Here is a 17,385-nt window from a genome sequence, read left to right as displayed (position 1 = left end):
TAAAGAGTTATAGATGATTTCTTAATGACATGTGGTGTACAAGGTGCCGAGTAATGACTTATAGTGTACGCAGGAGCATTTTCAAACTCAGAAACGAGCAAAGTCGTGTTCGGCGTTTTGACAGTGATGAGTTTGCTTAGTTCAAAACGTTTTTCTACCCCTGGGGGCTCAGTAGTAGAGCGTTCACCTCTGGTACTTGGGGTCCCGGATTCGATCCCAGCCCCGCCAAGTGAACTTTGTGGTGGACTAGCATAGGGATTACCATAGGGATATGATACTGATATTAACATCATCCAAATATGATTATTGATTACACATTACCTCAACATTCTAAATATACAAAACGATACATACATGTCGGTCGTGTCACCATGTTTACCAGTCACGGAATATCTACACGCAATGTAGGAATAGTCACATTCAAAGTCAATTTCCTATCTTCTGTCACTAAGCAGCACCTTTCCTGCTTCGGTGGATAACCAAATTTACACGTCCCATGAATTCATTGTAAATAGTTATCACTTCTTTTCCTGCACACTATCTTATGTGAACACGATTAAGGTTTCATTATAGCAAATTATATCAAGTCAATCTTTTACTTCATTCTTCGAGTTTTTGCTAAGAATTGCCTGATTTGAGAATGAAGGTAGGAAAGTGAGAAGAGTGAACAGACACATTCAAGCTGCTGTTTGCGCGGGAATATTAAAAATAAAAGTAAACGAGGGAAACAATAACATTTTCGAACTTCAAGCAGTTGAAGAATAAGGGCTTAAGGGATCAGAACTTAGCCCGACGAAGTTCGACTTTTTTACACACACTAATCACTACCAATGATTTATTTTAAAATTCCATTGACATATCAAATGCTTCCAATTTGGAGGAATTTATTGAGGTCATTTTTCATCAACTTTTTATATCGGCACCATATTATTTTGTATATGCGTGTCTAGTTGTGTGATGTTTTTATCTATCTACATACTTACAAAACATAAGTACACACATTCTTCATATATGTACGTGTTAGTGTATTTTAATATGTTAATTAATAATAAGTACCTTAAATTCGGAACTTTCATTCATTAAGAAATTAAGTAATTACTATAATTTCAGACATACACCTGTATGTAGTAGCCAAAGTATATTTTGGATTTTAAGTACAAATATTGAACATATTCTTCACCTCCATCGATCAATATTTAGAAATTCACAAAGAAGGATCCTTCTGAATTTCCATTACATTTCACAAAATATTTTTTACCGTTAAGAGATCGAAATTAACATACTATTGATGTGGTCACATACAGAATAAAATTAAAAAGTTTACAATTATTACTGGAAATTAATACTGTCACCCATTTGGAACAATTTAAAAGCACATAGTTTTTAATGTATTAAAATTTAATTTCTTATCAATAGTATGAAATGTTGTAAATAGTAGTAACTTTCCATAACTGTTCTCCTAGCGAATTTGTATACAACCAAAGGTAGTTTTGTCAAGTTTAACAAAAAGTCCAAAATAAGACTCTGGAAAACAGCTCTTATTTGGAAAAGGATACATAATGATCGTTTTTGGTTGTTGTAATGGTCTTTCCAAGAAGATTAATAAAAATTCAGCGTAACAACAAAAGCTGTATTTCTTATATATATATATATATATATATATATATATATATATATATATATATATATATATATATATATATACAGTGGCGGATCTAAGGGGAGGGCTATAGGGGCTATAGCCCCCCCCCTTGACGCCGAGGTATACACTGGATAAAATGAGTTTCACTCCTGCTTTACACTGGATAAAACGGCAAAACAGGGTTTAGCCCCTCCCTTGATCATATCCTGGATCCGCCCCTGTATATATATAATGATTGCTAAAGTGAGTGTAGGGGCGCTGAATTCTACTTCGCCCCGGGCGCAGAAATCTCTAGCTACGGCTCTGTTAAGACATGAAGACCTACCAGTAATCGAATACTTGAAATTATATGAATTTGGGCGCTTGAATCCCTCTCCCTTGACGAACTTCTGCGTACGCCATTGAACGACTTTATTATAATATCTGTTCTTATAAAAACCTCTGTATAATCTGATTTGAAGTCTGTTCCTTGTGTATACGTATGTGTGTGGCCAGTATAAAAAAAGTTTACATTCGTTCACTTTTATGCAGTGGATGACAGTACTCATGATCGCAGAAAAATGTCTCAAACAATTAGATTTTCGGCCTGGGAAGGTTTGGCGAGTGGTTCCTCGGTGCGGGCGAGCTTCTAATATCAGTATTATTTATTTCAAAAGTAAGTAAATGATTTCTATTGTAGGATCTGGGCTATTAGCTTTTTCTTGGGATAGTATTTTTTTTTCTTATTTGTATCCCTGCTTTATATCCTTACTCTTCATTCTTGGGCAAAATGATGAAAGAATCGGAAAGGATGGAAAATATTGCTCACTATAACACTTGGAAATGAAATTACCTAGTTTGTAGTTCAATAGACTGACAATAAAGTATTGTTCTGATTGCTAGAAAGATAGGTATCGTCTCGTTGAAATAACACCAAGAGAATTATTTCATCTGAGGATCTTCTTGATCCACCACTGAGCGAGAACATTATGAACAGGGGCCACTTTAGGATTTTAATTTTGGGTAGGTCCGCTCCCTTGCTTATGGATAGTGATTAATGCTATTTGTCAAATAATTATCTACCATTAATATAAATAGTGGAAAATATATTTACTTTTTATTCTATCTTTTAGCATTTATATATTTATCAAAATTTTTGGGTAGGTAGATAATCTACCCGGCCAAACCACTAAAGCCGCCACTGTTTATGAGTAAGTAATGTAGTGGATTGTTGACTATCCTTAGCCGTGTATTTAAAAAAAGAGAGAGAGAGAGAGAGAGAAAGAAATACATTTAAATCTGCTTTACAAAAGAAGATAATATTCAGTTTTTATAAACAAATGTGATATAGTAATATATTAAAATGATATTCTTAGGACAAACGTTCTTGGGATTGAATTTCAATAGTACTTAAATATGTTTCGGATGCAAATTTAAGTCTACTATCTTGTGATAATAGCACTGACTTCGTTTTAATATATATAAAAAAATAAGTAAGAAATAAAACAATGAAAGAAAGCTGTTCGCTTCCTTCCATTGCAACAGGGAAAAGTTTAGCCCGTGTAAACTAGAATTTCCGAAGCGAAAGTTCTATAGTTGTATGCTCACGAATAAAGCAATTTTTAATTTTGCATTGTAGCATTATATCGCATCTATATAAACACACCTCGTGATTAACTATTAAGAAAATGCCGTCTGTTAGCGCTTGCCTTAGCTTTTTTATTTCGTTATTGAAGGAAAGCTTGTAACTGCTGCCATCTCGTAGGTGTAAACAAAATTGTAAAGAAGACTTTGAAAAAGAAGATATTTTATCATCCATTGAGTGCAAATAGCAGTGTGTTATGCATTTGTGAATGATAATTTCTGCGTAAGTTTTGCATGTTGCCTTGTTTTGTTATTTGTTGTGATTGTTGTGTGGAACCGTGCATGATACATCGGCCTACTGATGGCCCCCACAATTCAATCCAAGGTCTAGATCATGAGTGTACGCCCACCGGCGGGATCGTAGTTATTGTAGTAGGGTATTACGTAAATGACATAAAAAATACATAATGTAGAGTATTATATTTTTTGCGTAATACCTCCGTATTATGAAGAAACAAAATTAGAAGCTTATCTTCGTTAATTAAACATGTGTATAAATATAGTACAAGAAAATGTAATCGTAATAGCTTAAAAACAATAATTACGCTTGTTTATGAAGAAATCTTAGAAGTTGGCCAACGATCGAGAATTTAATTTTCAGCCGAAACAGAACAGAAGGTTAATTAATACAATTAACAGACGTCTTTGGAAGAATGATTTATGCATGGTACATAAAAAAGGATAAAGTTGTTGGCAAATTTCTATAGTTGACATCTTAAAATATCTCTGATCAAAACTGCATTTATGCTATGCAGTATTTTTTGTGCAAATTGAGGATATCCAGGCTGCAAAAACGGGAAATTTACAAAAGCAAATAAATGACCCTCAGAATGAAAGTATTCAATTGAAATTATTTTAGAATTTTGGGTGTAGCTTCCGCAGATGTGAGTCAAAACTAAAAGAAAAATTACACGAGAAACGGAGTAGTGGATCAATTTCGGATATTAGCTACATCAGTTTGTTGTTGTTCACCATGGGGTATCTAAATTCAAAATTACTCTTTTGCAACATCCTCTTTCATGCGCATACTCGTCGTTGCTTACGCGCCTGATCTCAACGTCAACCCCCAGCGCGTGCCCACTTTCTACGCCCCTGCGCTGACTAGGTTAGATGCTATTCGTGCTTTATAGTGTCATACAAATTGATCGGTGTTTTTGTACTAGATTTTACAGTGTATGTTCTGACACTGCATTTACACACAGAACTGTTAAGCCCTCCTAAAGTGAATCTGAACAGGGTATGCAGGATAGCAACTTCCCCAAAAAGAAATAATTTATAATATATTAGATGTGCATTTTCTCGTCAAAGAAGTAGCTGTATAGATCATGAATTCATGAATGGCTCACATCTCCATTCTCAATTTGCACATTAATTCATCATACGTCCGATGAAGTTATGCTTTTACAAATCATTTAACAGTAATATAGTCTGATGCCATGTAGGGCTGCCATTCGTCCGGCTTTTGCCGGACATGTCTTAATTTTATAATTTTTCACCACGTCTGGTAGGCGTTTAAACTATTCGTGAATTGTGCAGCGTTATAATAACAAAACGATGTAAGGTCCCACTACTCCTTTCTCCCATAAAATTTTCATTAAAAAAAATAGTACTTCTGGCTCATATCTGTGGAAACTAATCCGGGCTTTTCAGTAGTATACCTGAAGGTGTAAACATAGACACAAACCACAGTGTTTGTGCCGCAGAGTAAGTCCTAAATATTAAGACTTAGGTTTGTTATTTCTGAACCTACTCTCCTTTTCTTAATCCGACATTACTATGGTGTAAGGGGAATTGGCATCTGAACTGCTTGGGAATGTTCTAGAACACATGTCCCTCCGCCCCATATCGATTAGTAGCTAGGTTGGTTCCTTTCTGTACCAAAGTTTAATATTTAATTCACATAGTATTGCCGAGCGAGCGTTAGCAAGAACGGTGGGTCAGATTCCCGCAGGGCTCGGTGTTTTCTGTCTTTAGTACAATTAAATGAGAAGGGGGATGTGTTCTAGAACCTTGCCGAACTGTTTTAATCGATTAACTGCACATACTGCAAGTGCACCAGAGTCTGTTAAATTACGTGACTGTAAATGGCATCCCTCTTTGCGTTTTGGAATCTCCATCCATATACAAGGGTTTGTGTTCCAACATTTCCCGTTGGTTCTCAATAGTGTTGTAAGGGGTCGGGGTGAAACCAAAAAAATTTTTTAAAAAGTTTTTTTTTTTTTTTTTTTTTTTTTAAATATTTTTAGCAGTTCTTTGTTGCACACTCGTTGCGAAACTAAATGTGAGTAGCAAATTTGATATCCTGTATTTATTGTACACTTATTGCTGCCAGGTGTGGAATTCATTCTGAGTGTGCACATGTTAACAAGATGAACAAATAATTTGTAATTTACACGAAAATCGGTCAGACAGTTATAAGGTAATAACATTTTGCCATTACTAGGCATATATTCGTTGTGTACGACACACCAGAATTACTTAACTCTAGAAAGTCATTGCTCGCATCTTCTACATGAACGACCAGAGGGGAAGGGGGTCAGATTTGCCCGCGCTGGTTTTAAGTAGCTTTCATAGTATATTTGTTCAATTTGAGTTAACGTGTTAAACTAAAATTCAAAAAGGAAACTTTTCAAGGAATTGTGCCTTTTATTTGTAAAAAACGGGCTCAATACAATGCGTAAAACTGTTTATATATTATACCGAATTTCTTATAATACTATGCAGAAAACCAGTATTATAATTAACACTCGGGAAGTTCTATAGAAGCCTAAGTGTTTATATACAGGAGAAAAGTAACATTTTTAAAAGGTAATACGTTTTAGATATATATACATATATAATAAAAAAACAAATTAAAGGAATTTTGGGAAAACAAAAATGGGTAGCACCTATTACCAACGCGGGGTCAAAACTGCCCGCACATGTTAAAAAAAAAAAAAAAAAAAAAAAAAAAAAACAGGAGATGCAGTATATTCCAGTTGAAAAAAAAGCGAAAATGAACCTTTCATCAAAAGGAACAATAACGAACAGAAAAAAGAAAACAATCCTGAATACATATTAATCCATATAAACTAAATAAAAAAGAACTCGCGGGCAAAATTGAATGCACCCCTCCCTGGTGTTAGTAGCGTTAACTTTAGAAGTCAAGTCTTCTTCAAAAATTCAGCACCCACCTCTAGTTTTTTTCTTTTTTTATGTACTGTCATCATTTCAGACAAAAATACTATAATAACTCTATATACGGCTCTGAGAACAAGCCCTTTAAAGAGAAATGCGTGGCTACTTTTTATTTGAATAAGATTGTAAATAATCTCTGCAGTTATGCGAAGAATCTGGATTTTCACAATATTCTCCTTTCCACTCCCCATAACATACACATTCCACTTGGTTAAGCTAGATATAAACCATCTCCGTTTTCTAGCTACCATAGACTAAAACATCAAACTACATGTAAAACTAACTGGAAGCCGGCAAAACTTATTCCGCATCTGTGTTCTTGCAACAAATGCTTATCCTAAGCAATAGCTTGTGTGCAGTACCTTCAGTGCAGATTATTTCTTTTAGCCTTCCATTTGTCATTGTTGAGGATACAGTGTCTTAGTAGTAAAGCATTCACCTCAGGTACATCGAGTCCCTGATTCAATCCCATCTCGTGAAAACGGGCTTTGTGGTGGCCATGTGCGTGATATTTTTTCCAAGTTCTTCCCTTTCTCCCCACTTTCTACATTCCATTACCTCATTCATTCACATCATCGTCTCTTTTAGCCTGCAATAGCGTATTCGTGGAATGTAAAACTGAAACATTTCGTTTCATTTTCATTTAGCATTACTTTAATAACTATTAGGGGTCGTCCACATACTACGTAACGCGGCAGAGGGGGGCGGGGGGTAGTTCGGCCTTGTGTTACGAAGTGTGACTTCGAAAATTGCGAACATATATCCTATATACATTGAATCATACAGAAGGGATTCGAAGATGCTACTAGACACCAGCATGATTGGTGACGAACACTTCCTGAATTAAGGGGCCGCGGTGGCTCAGTGGTAGAGCGTTCACCCTGGTACTTGGGGTCCCGGGTTCGATCCCAGCCTCCGCCAAGTGAACTTTGTGGTGAACAAACACCGTGTGCGTGGGTTTTCTCGGGGTTCTCCCGTTTCCTCCCACTTTCTTCATTCCACCATTTCATTCATTACTTATCACCACCGTCTCCTTTAGCCTAGCCGGCATAGCCGTGGGACGTTAAACTGAAAGATTTCATTTCATTTACTTCCTGAATTAAATTACAATAAAACTCCGTTTTGTGGCTATTGAAGCATTGCATTTACGGCACACGCTTTTGTGGAGTTAGTTGTTAGTGATAGTAGCCACCACTTGAAAATGACCTCGCGTTCCCACTGGTATCGCTGTTTCTGAGAATATTATTTAAAACTCAGATTTGAATCAGTATCCCACTCTATTCTTCTAACGGGTTTTGTATGTGAATCAAAAGAAACTCTTTTTCGTGAAATAATACTTTCTGCAACGGAACGATCCACGATTTGGAGCAAAATAAGATATTAGAAACCTAATTCGTCAGATATTCATCTCATACTTTTTTTTTTTTTTTTTTTTTTTTTTTTTTTTTTTTTACTGTTAGATTTGAATATTTCTTTTGGAATCGGGTTTATTTAAATTCTGACACTGATTTTGGACAAGAATAATTTAGAAAGGGGTAAACTGAAGTCCAAAATCCAAAGAAGATGCTCGAAAGCTTCTCAGATGTTCCTTCACGTGTGCAGTCACTTCGAATGTGGAAGAGAATTACTGTGCATCGTCGACACTGGCGAAATTCAAATACACGAAGCATCCTGGATCCCAGAAAATGAGATCGATGTCAGTTATTTAGATCCTGTTTCACCTGCATTTACCTGCAATATTTTCTCTTTGCCAATCATCGATGACCTAATAGGATGGTACGATCTCCTTAGAAAAACGACAGTATGCAATTTTGAAGAATTAAAACGTTAATTAAACAACTTTATGGACTTAATAAAGCATTTTGTAAAAATAAGTTTTGCCATTAAATGTAGTTTTTTTTTCTTTCTTTTTGGTAATAACTCGCAAAATAAGCAAAATTGTTGAAAAAACAAAAATCGAAAAGTGTTACGTAACAACAGGGGAGATTCCGCCCTGCGTTATGAAGTGTGACAAGGGGGGGGGAGGGGGTAAAAATTGGTCAAAGATTTCGTCACGTAATATGTTTACGGCCCCTTAGGCCTAATTATTTTCCCGACTGCGGAAAATATGTGCTTTTTATTCATTTTAGCAAATCTTACTTTCAAGTAAATACGGGCTGTTGTAGCAAAATGCCATAAATGACATACTTCGAACTTTTTACAAGAAATTGTGTGGATAACTGCCATTTATTGTACACATTGGCAATATTTGCGATTTTCTTCGTAAGTAATGTTGACCTTTCTATCTGAAATTCGTCACATTACGTGGCATTATTGTGGAATGCATGTCACCTGTGAGATATGAAATTTAACGCTCCTGTCCGGATAAATCATTGTTAGTCAAACAAATGCATACAAAGCACAGTTTATGTGTTGATATCAATTCCAAGGTTGTGGCTAGTTTCAAATATACTGATAGATGTTGAACGATCATTTTTCTGGCCTGAAACGCATCTTGACGGGCTTATCAACATGGACACCCTGAAGAAAATGCTATTATAATATGATGCAGAAGTGGACTAGATGTTGAATGACATGTCTGCTTGATTAGCTGTCAATGTATGATTCACCTAATATCAAGAGAATATTTTTTAAACGCTGTATTTGGTCATGATATTCACTTGTATATTTTCTCTGCAGTTTCATAGGGTGGGGGGGTTCACAGTGGCTCAGTGGTTGAGACCTTACCTTTGATGCGTGAGGTCCTTGGTTCGATCCCCGGCCAAGTAAATTTATGGTGGACAACATCGTGTCCGTGGGTTTTCTCAGAGTACCCTCATTTCATCTTACATTCTCATACCACCATTTTGTCCATTACCATTCTCTTACCTTAATCATCTGTCTCTCTTAGCCTAAAGGACATCATCGTTTACACTGGAAGATTTTGTGGTTTTATGTTTGATATTAACTTCTACGGTTAATATATTTCTCTCTCTCTATCTATCTATCTATTACGATGCATTTTGGTTATTAGTACTTTCAAAGTCATAGTATTAACTAGTTCTTTTAATAACCCCTAATGTAAATTAACGCATGTAATGGGAGCTTTTAGCAACTTGGAGGCTTAAAAATTCGATGAATATATCCATTTTTGCAATATAGCCTAACTAACTAACTCTTTAGCGTATGAAACTCGGAGGTTTAATGTCGCGTTCACAAAAGCTCTCTATTAACTTCTAGCCTTAGCCAACTGAATCCAGTTTCTACTTTGTATTCGTATTTCTGCGAGATATATCTTAATATTGTCCTCTCATCTAGGTCTTCCTAATGGTTGTTTTCGGATTTGACTTTCAGTTAAAACTTTGAAAGCATTCCTACTTTCTTCCATTCTGGTTACATGATCTGCCCACCTGAGCCTTCTAGATTTGATGATAAATTTAATTTAAAATCTGAAAGTTATAAAATACTGCGGATAATATTTGTCATATTGAGTGTGGTAAATGATGAAAACACTTCGATATAAGGTGAACAATCTATTTGTTCCAGAATAATGTTTACATCTATTGCAAATCATAAATAACAAGCAGAATGTCCAATCTCTATATGGGAAGAATAAGATTTATTGAAAGTATTTCAGGGATATATATATATACTTTTTTTTTTTTTTTTTTTTTGTGAAGTTTTCATAATAGTTTATGCAAATTCAATTTTATAGGAGTTTGGCTACGGACATATAATTTGAAGTACTCACAAACTACTTCTATAAAAAATGTTGCAGGATTCTGAAACGGATATTTGGATAGGGCACATACTAGTTCCTAAAGTGAAGTCTTGGCCCGACTACGGTAGGTCCCATAGTTTTGGAGCTATGGGCCTTTAAACTTAATTTTTTCATGTTTTGGCCAGCCTATAACTCCGAAAGGAAGCATTTGTGCACCCAAGTTGTCTATACTCTTTGTCTTATCTTAGTTTCAGAAATCACCTCTCAAACGTTGTCGGTGTTGTTTTGAAACACTCTGTTTAAATGCTAAGGCTTGCGGTCGTTACGCGCGATGCTGTAGATTTATTAGATAAATGTGACTGACGCAGGAAACACAACGCAGAACTTCTCTCTGGGAACGGCAGATCCGCTATCATAGTGAAGTCTCCATCGATGGAAAAGCAAATTAGAAATCTACGTTTTACTCTAAAAAGATGTTTCAGACACATCACTCTTTTGAATATTATGATTTGTTGTTTCTTTCGCTTTATATCGCAGATACACAATGCACATAACAGCAGTAACAACAGCTTTAGAAATGCCAACATTGAATCATGTCGACAAACAGAACTCAGTTTCTTGATAGTAAAATATTATATCTACTAGTGAGGCCTTAAGAAAACTGTTATCATTAGAGTTCACAACCATTAAAGGTTGAAGCTTCAATATCTGCGTAACACTATGTACAGAAATCATTTAACTTTTTCCAGCAATGACATTTTAAAAAGAAAAAAGGGGAAGAAATAGCAGTTGTTTGTGTTTTTGCTTAAACTGTGTTCCGTATAAATATAACAGATGTACTAGAATAGTGTTGTTGTTGAATAGGTTGAATATCCGATGGCAGAACTTTCTTTGTCTTTCTGCAGTAAGCTTTTGTAAGTCAAAGAATTTCTGCAGAAGAAACAATTGTGATTGTTAAAAATACTCTTTATGCGACGTAAAAAACAGTTCAAACTATATTTATGCGAGTAGTCCGTCCATTTAAGACATCTACACATGGTAGGCACGGTTTTATACATTTTTGTTGGCTATTTTTTTCTCCTCTGGCAGATTTTCTGTGATCACATCGCAGATCGCGGCATGTTCTGCTATAGGTATTGAATATAGCCGATTTTCGAAAAAGCAGAATGCTTGAAGAGCCTCTAAAAAATTTAAAAAAAGAAAAATGAGAACCAGGTATCAAACTGCTTTAGGAAAGTAGTATACCACGAAACTATACCTAGAAAAATCATTAACGGTGAGAGTTATTTTTTCCTTGAAATTTTTAATTTCTAAAACGACAAATTACTTTTTCTTGTAACTTTTAACAAGTTTTTAAAGGTATTTGCAGTGCAGTGCACACAAAAATTTATTATAGGTTGGTCATAAAAATAGTGCATCTAATTCTCTTTAAAGTGGTCTTTGTTTAAAATCAATATATTCAAAAGGAATGGTGCTACAAGGTGTACAGGACACTTTTGTAAACTGCAAAATATGCTGCCATACAAAATGACCACTCAAAAGAAAGCTGAGCATTAAAAAAAAAAAAAGTGTTTTTTCAACTCAAAAAAAAAAAAAAAATCATGAGCAACCTTTTAATCTGAAATTGGTGATTTCAAATGGATTGATCCCTAAAGAAGAAAGTAAATGATTGTGAAATTAAATTGTTTGTGTTCCTCCACCGGTATCATGTGGACCAAAGGTGTATGCGGAAGCCAGTAGGTAAGCGGGACCGTGAATCGAATCCGGAATCACATACGCTGGGAGCGCAAGTTCTAGCCACTAGAGCAGCGAGAAGGTCTACTATAATTACTGGGCAAGGACCTTCTATAAGTACAACTATCTGATGAAATACTGTGCGTAAGACAATTACTTGAATTTATATGTCAACAAGTCTGAAGACGCGTTTTATTGACGCACGACATAGGAGATCTTATTTACATCTTGGAAGGATCAGTAAAAATCAAATTTCTGTTTATAGTAATACCTCGACTTTACCCTGCTGTAGTCTTTTTCTTTAACTTGGATAAACGAATTTATCCTTTTAAGCAAAATCAAAGGCAACAACAATAATCTAAAGAGAAACACTTTCCATAATTGTAAGAGAATTGAGGACTTTTCGGAACCCGACTGTAGTTTAAAAAATAATAATAATAATAATAATAAAAAGACGCGAATTCGAAAGAAAGTGACTAATCCAGACGTCTCGTACCATTATATAGCATAATCTTTTATGAGAGACACTTATTGATATAGACTTCTCACAAGACTTCGTCAAAATAAAGTTCCATTATGTACGAACTGGTTGGTGTTTATGATAGGTATACAATTCTCAGAAGTCTTTCACATGTTACAAAATATTTCTTCTCTTAAAAAGTTGTGTTTTATTGCTGATTGATGCTAAAAGACGCATTTCAATATTTAAAAAGACCAAGACACCTTAACGACCCTGTACTATTGTGTGTTTCAAATGAGAAACGACATGGCCTTGAGTTGGCTTCACACGGCGTCCAATTGGCTTTGAGCGGTGTTGACAGTTCGCGACAAGCAGTTCTGCACGCTGACTTCTCGCGCTACTGCGAATCTTGACAATATCAGAAGCACTACTTACAAATATTGTATTAGCACATTAACTGCTCACTTTAGAAAGTAGAGAAAAGAATTACGAACACATACGTGAAAACTACATCTTTCTATGTCAACTGGTTGTCATGATACACGCTTTGAAATGTTTCCATATAAAACAATTAGTAAAACGAGCGTTGAGTCCCAGTGGATTTTGAGTCTAATTTCCAGTGGATTTTGTTTCGATTTGCAAATAGAACTCACAACTTTTGTTAGAGGATAATCAGGAGTGTAGCCAGCAGGTTGTTCTAGGGGAACATTACTTTCAGGGGGAGGCAAGGTTTTCACATATTAAAAGCAGAACAAATTACTTCTTTCATAACATGAAAGCATTTTAACTCACCATGCATACATACTATACACATATTATATTTTCACAATGCTACCTTATCAAAAGACGGATCTTGACAGTACTGAAGTTAAAAACCGGATTGTAAGAGATGAATCAATAAGCTGTTCATAAGAAAACAAATACTGTTTATGGCAATCTGTTTATGTGACTTTGTGTTTATGTGGGTTAAAATAGTAAAGAAAAAAACTCGAAAAAAATATCAACTCAGATATTATTATGTAATAATATAAAATTCACACGGTGTGCACCCATGGGAAATGAAAATGTAAAACACATGATTAATTTTAGCTGTTTTAATTAGGTACAGAAACCGTACTGATGATTTCTTTTTTTCAATTTTCATGTTTTATAATAAACGTCCCTCATTTACATTAACTATTAAGTAAGTTTATTAAGCATATACCAGACGAACCTCATTTCGGAGTTGGAAATAGTTTGGAAAGACAGGGCCCCGTTTTCCCCCGTGGCTACTCCTGAGAATAGTAAGCGAGCGAATTAAATAATATCAAGCCTCTCTGATTTATATATATGAGAATCTCTTCATATATGAATGTTAGGCATATATATGTTTAGCATCGTAAGAACAAAGTATGGGAAGTTCGTAGTATTGGTTTCAAGTTCACTTCCAGGTAGATTCTTCCTTATTCGACAGAAAACAAAGCAGTATGCTTTGTTTAATTTTTTCCCTCCACGTTTCACTGCGTTACATATGTGCGACCACTTATACCCTCTTTTCCCCTCCAGCAGGGATTCAAAAGCACCAGGTGTCTGAATGGTGTCGTAACTTATCGTAACCCAAAACAAACTCGATCATATGGACTGGCTGAGGAATTAGACGGATTGTTTTTGTGAGACCTAGACCAAGGCCAAGAGTGTTAATTGTTATGAAAACTGATAAGGAACAAAGGGGCTAGTTGTGTAGGAACGCAACTTCTCTTCTAGTATAAACAGAATTCATCAGTATCTGGGTTGCTTTCTTTCGTGGTAGTTCGTTTGTTCTCCGAAAACTAGAATTGACAATGTCTTTAAGCAAACCGAGTTCAAATGCGGGGTTTTCTAAAAAGGAAGTGCTTCGAAGTCAAGCTCGGAGAATTATTTTTTGTGTTTACAATTTTTTTAAGAAGTACTCGTCACAAGAAGAAAGAGAGAAACTTAACTTCAAAAAGGGGGAAAGCCTAATATCACGAGCTTGCGGGATAAATCGAGCCACAGGGTCACGAATCTGCGTGGAGGCAAGAAAGCTGCCTGCCAATAATATTCCAATTTTTCTGTCTTCTAGAAAACACAAAGGACCTCCCAAAAGGCTCACAAACCTTAATGACTTTGACAAGGGCGTAGTACGCAGGACTGTTTTTGACTTTTATGACCAAGGCGAATTTCCAACTTTGCAAAAAATCACAAATGCTTTGAAAAGTAAAATTTCCTTTACAGGTTCCAAATCATCCACTTACAGAATACTCCGGGCTTTAGGTTTCAGGTATAAGAAAACAACCAATGGACGTAAGTTTAGTGGTGAGGAGTTATATTGTGGCGGCAAGACTAAAATTTCTTCGGAAAATGCATGAAATTCGGACTTCTGGCGACACAAGACCAATATTTTACTTGGATGAGACTTGGGTAAATCAAAGTCGTTCACATAAGTCGGTTTGGCAAGATTCCACAAAAAACGGTGGATTAAAGGTGCCTCCGGGAAAAGGAAGCAGACTAATTGTCATGTGGGATCTGCAAAAACTGGATTTATACCTGAAAGTAAGTGGATATTTCGGTCTAAATCAACTTCCGACTATCACGAAGTAATGACAAGTGCTACATTTTAGGATTGGTTTTTGAACAGATTTATAAATTATTTAGAGGAGGGTAGCATTATAATAATGGATAATGCCCCATATAATTCGGTCGTCACAAATAAAATTCCAAATTCTTTAACTAGAAAAGATGCTATTGTTGAATGGTTACAACAAAAAGGTGTCGAATTTTCGCCAACAGAAACTAAGGTTGAGCTATTGCAGCGCGTAATACCGTTCAAAAACCAATCTAAAATGTACGAACTAAACGAAAATGGACACGAGATAGTACGGTTAGCATCGTATCACAGTTAATACAGCCCGATCGAGCTTATATGAGCTCAAGTAAAGAGAGGAGTTGCAACAGGAAATAAGACATTCAAGTTGACAGACATTGAAAAACTGATAAACGAAGAAATTGATAGCATAATGCAAAACTACTGGCAATCTTGTGTAGAACATACGGACAAATTACAAGAAGATGACTTCATGAAAGAAATAGGTCGTGACAAAATTTTGGAACCCATAATAGTAAATTTACAAGACTCAGATTCAGACAATGACGAAATATTAAGTAACATAGACGATAGTGAAAGCAGTGGAGAAGACGTGTCTTTAGCAGCTCCACTGGAGTAAGTTAACAGTTAAGTAATTTAGTTGCTATATATACTTCTAGGATGCACAGTCAAAATTGTAGATTTTGCTGGAATAATATTGTTACATTGTGAATAATGTTGCAAATTTATGTGTTATAATCTCAGCTGGAGGAAGAGCGAGAAGGGAAAGAGGAGTTCGCAATCCGGCAACTCCGCGCGAAATATCGGGCAGCGTTGGCTACTGCCCGTGATGCTTTACATCTGAAACACACAGTAGTTTTAGTACAGACAGTTTCAAGACTTCTCGGGCCCTTCTTTAGTGTGTAGTGTTTCGCTTCTATAGTGCTAAACTTCAGATATGATGAATGGGTTTTTCCTCTGGAGGATTCCATAATTCGAATAAAATGAAAAAAAATACCATTACATTCCACACCTCTATGTTGTGTATGACAAAAATTGATGAAATATTCTTTCTGAAATCTTTACTGAGTTGTTCTGTTTTCGTCTTTTTGCGAGGAATAATAATTATTATAAGTCGCGGCTTAAGTAAGCTAAGTTGACTATATCGCTAAAGATTGTTATAATTTAAAATAGGTTTTACTACACACTTGAGGAAGGGTCCCAAGAAGCCATGAAACTGTTTCTGTTTAAAATTAATACAAGGATGTATTATATTAATACAAGGATGTTTTTAAATATTATATTTTATGTTTAGAAAATGAGGGCACGTTTGTGCTCAACTTACACATTTATGCAGTTCGTAAATAATACTTACACTTCCGAGCTTTCTGCTCTCTCCTGGGAGTAAAAACAGAAAGAAAAATAAAAGAATCAGGAACATAAATGAGATGAACTTAACAGAGTAGAACAGTGCTGGAGACACTTTTGCATTTAAACGAATTCAACACAGGACAGAACATTTAAAAAAATATTAGGAGTTGAGAATGAAGTTAAATACGCTCTTTTTTGAATACTTGTTTATTCATTAAGAAAAAAAAAAAAAAAACGGACACAAGATAATTAAGTTTTGAATAGGGATGAATAATATCAAAATTTGTACAGCATTGGCATAGCACTAAAAATACCAACATTAGTAGAGAAGCTTCCATCAACGAACAAAAGAATGCGCAAAGTAACTTATCAATATTGCAGTCCGCGTTTGCATTGCTTGACGTGAACCTTTGGTTTTGCCGAAGTGTTTCTAGCATTGCTCCATCTTTGTTTCTTTTTTTTTTTTTTTTTCTCTTCTTGATGATTTTATTTTTTTTTCCTGTTTTTATCTTCCGCGACTAAGGTTCCGAGAGAGTCGAAAGCTCGGAAGTGCAGTTATTATTTAGAAATTGCATAGATCTGTAAGTAGAGTGATAACACTGGCCAACAGTGAAAATGCAACTGGAATGAAATAAATGTTTTTTAACTATATCGACCACGCTGATAACGAAAACGGCAATGAAAAACTCGAATTAGCTCTCGTTTGCACGTTAAAGAGGGGGTGCATTTAATTATAAGTTATATATTATTAACATTCGTTGTAAATCCCTTCCCATATAGACTTCGATATCCCGTTGATGGTAGACATAATGATTAAGTTTCCTGCAGGCAACTATAGCTATGTGTATTTTGTCGCTATTTTTAGCCTGGGCTTATAGCAACAAGAGGGAGTGGAAGGGGAATAGGCAGGGAGGAACGGAGCATGTTTCGTTTAAGCATAGTTTCATTTTGTTACAAGCTATATTCTGTTCTTGTGCTGGAAGCACGTGTTATTGAAGTGTAGTTAGTACATGTGGTCATTGTAATTCTTGTGATTCAATATGCCTTGCAAATGCTTAAACAGTGCTGACAACTTTTGCTACATTTGCGGACAGGCT

General features: G+C 35.5%; 1 protein-coding gene across 1 annotated transcript in view; it reads left to right on the top strand.

Annotated features, from left to right (window-relative positions):
- The first annotated feature begins 3,334 nt into the window (after positions 1 to 3,334).
- Positions 3,335 to 17,385, top strand: part of ERR (estrogen-related receptor) — a 217,040-nt gene continuing 202,989 nt past the window's right edge. Inside the window, exon 1 of the mRNA XM_081730137.1 lies at positions 3,335 to 3,488. The gene's annotated coding sequence lies outside the window, so the exon portion shown is untranslated. The remainder of the gene's footprint in view (positions 3,489 to 17,385) is intronic.

Source organism: Thermobia domestica, chromosome 11 (assembly GCF_964235325.1).
Source record: "Thermobia domestica chromosome 11, izTheDome1.hap1.1, whole genome shotgun sequence".
Lineage (NCBI taxonomy): Eukaryota > Metazoa > Arthropoda > Insecta > Zygentoma > Lepismatidae > Thermobia > Thermobia domestica.
Note: the sequence above shows the minus strand (reverse complement) of the source record. Positions and strands in the feature narration are given on the sequence as shown.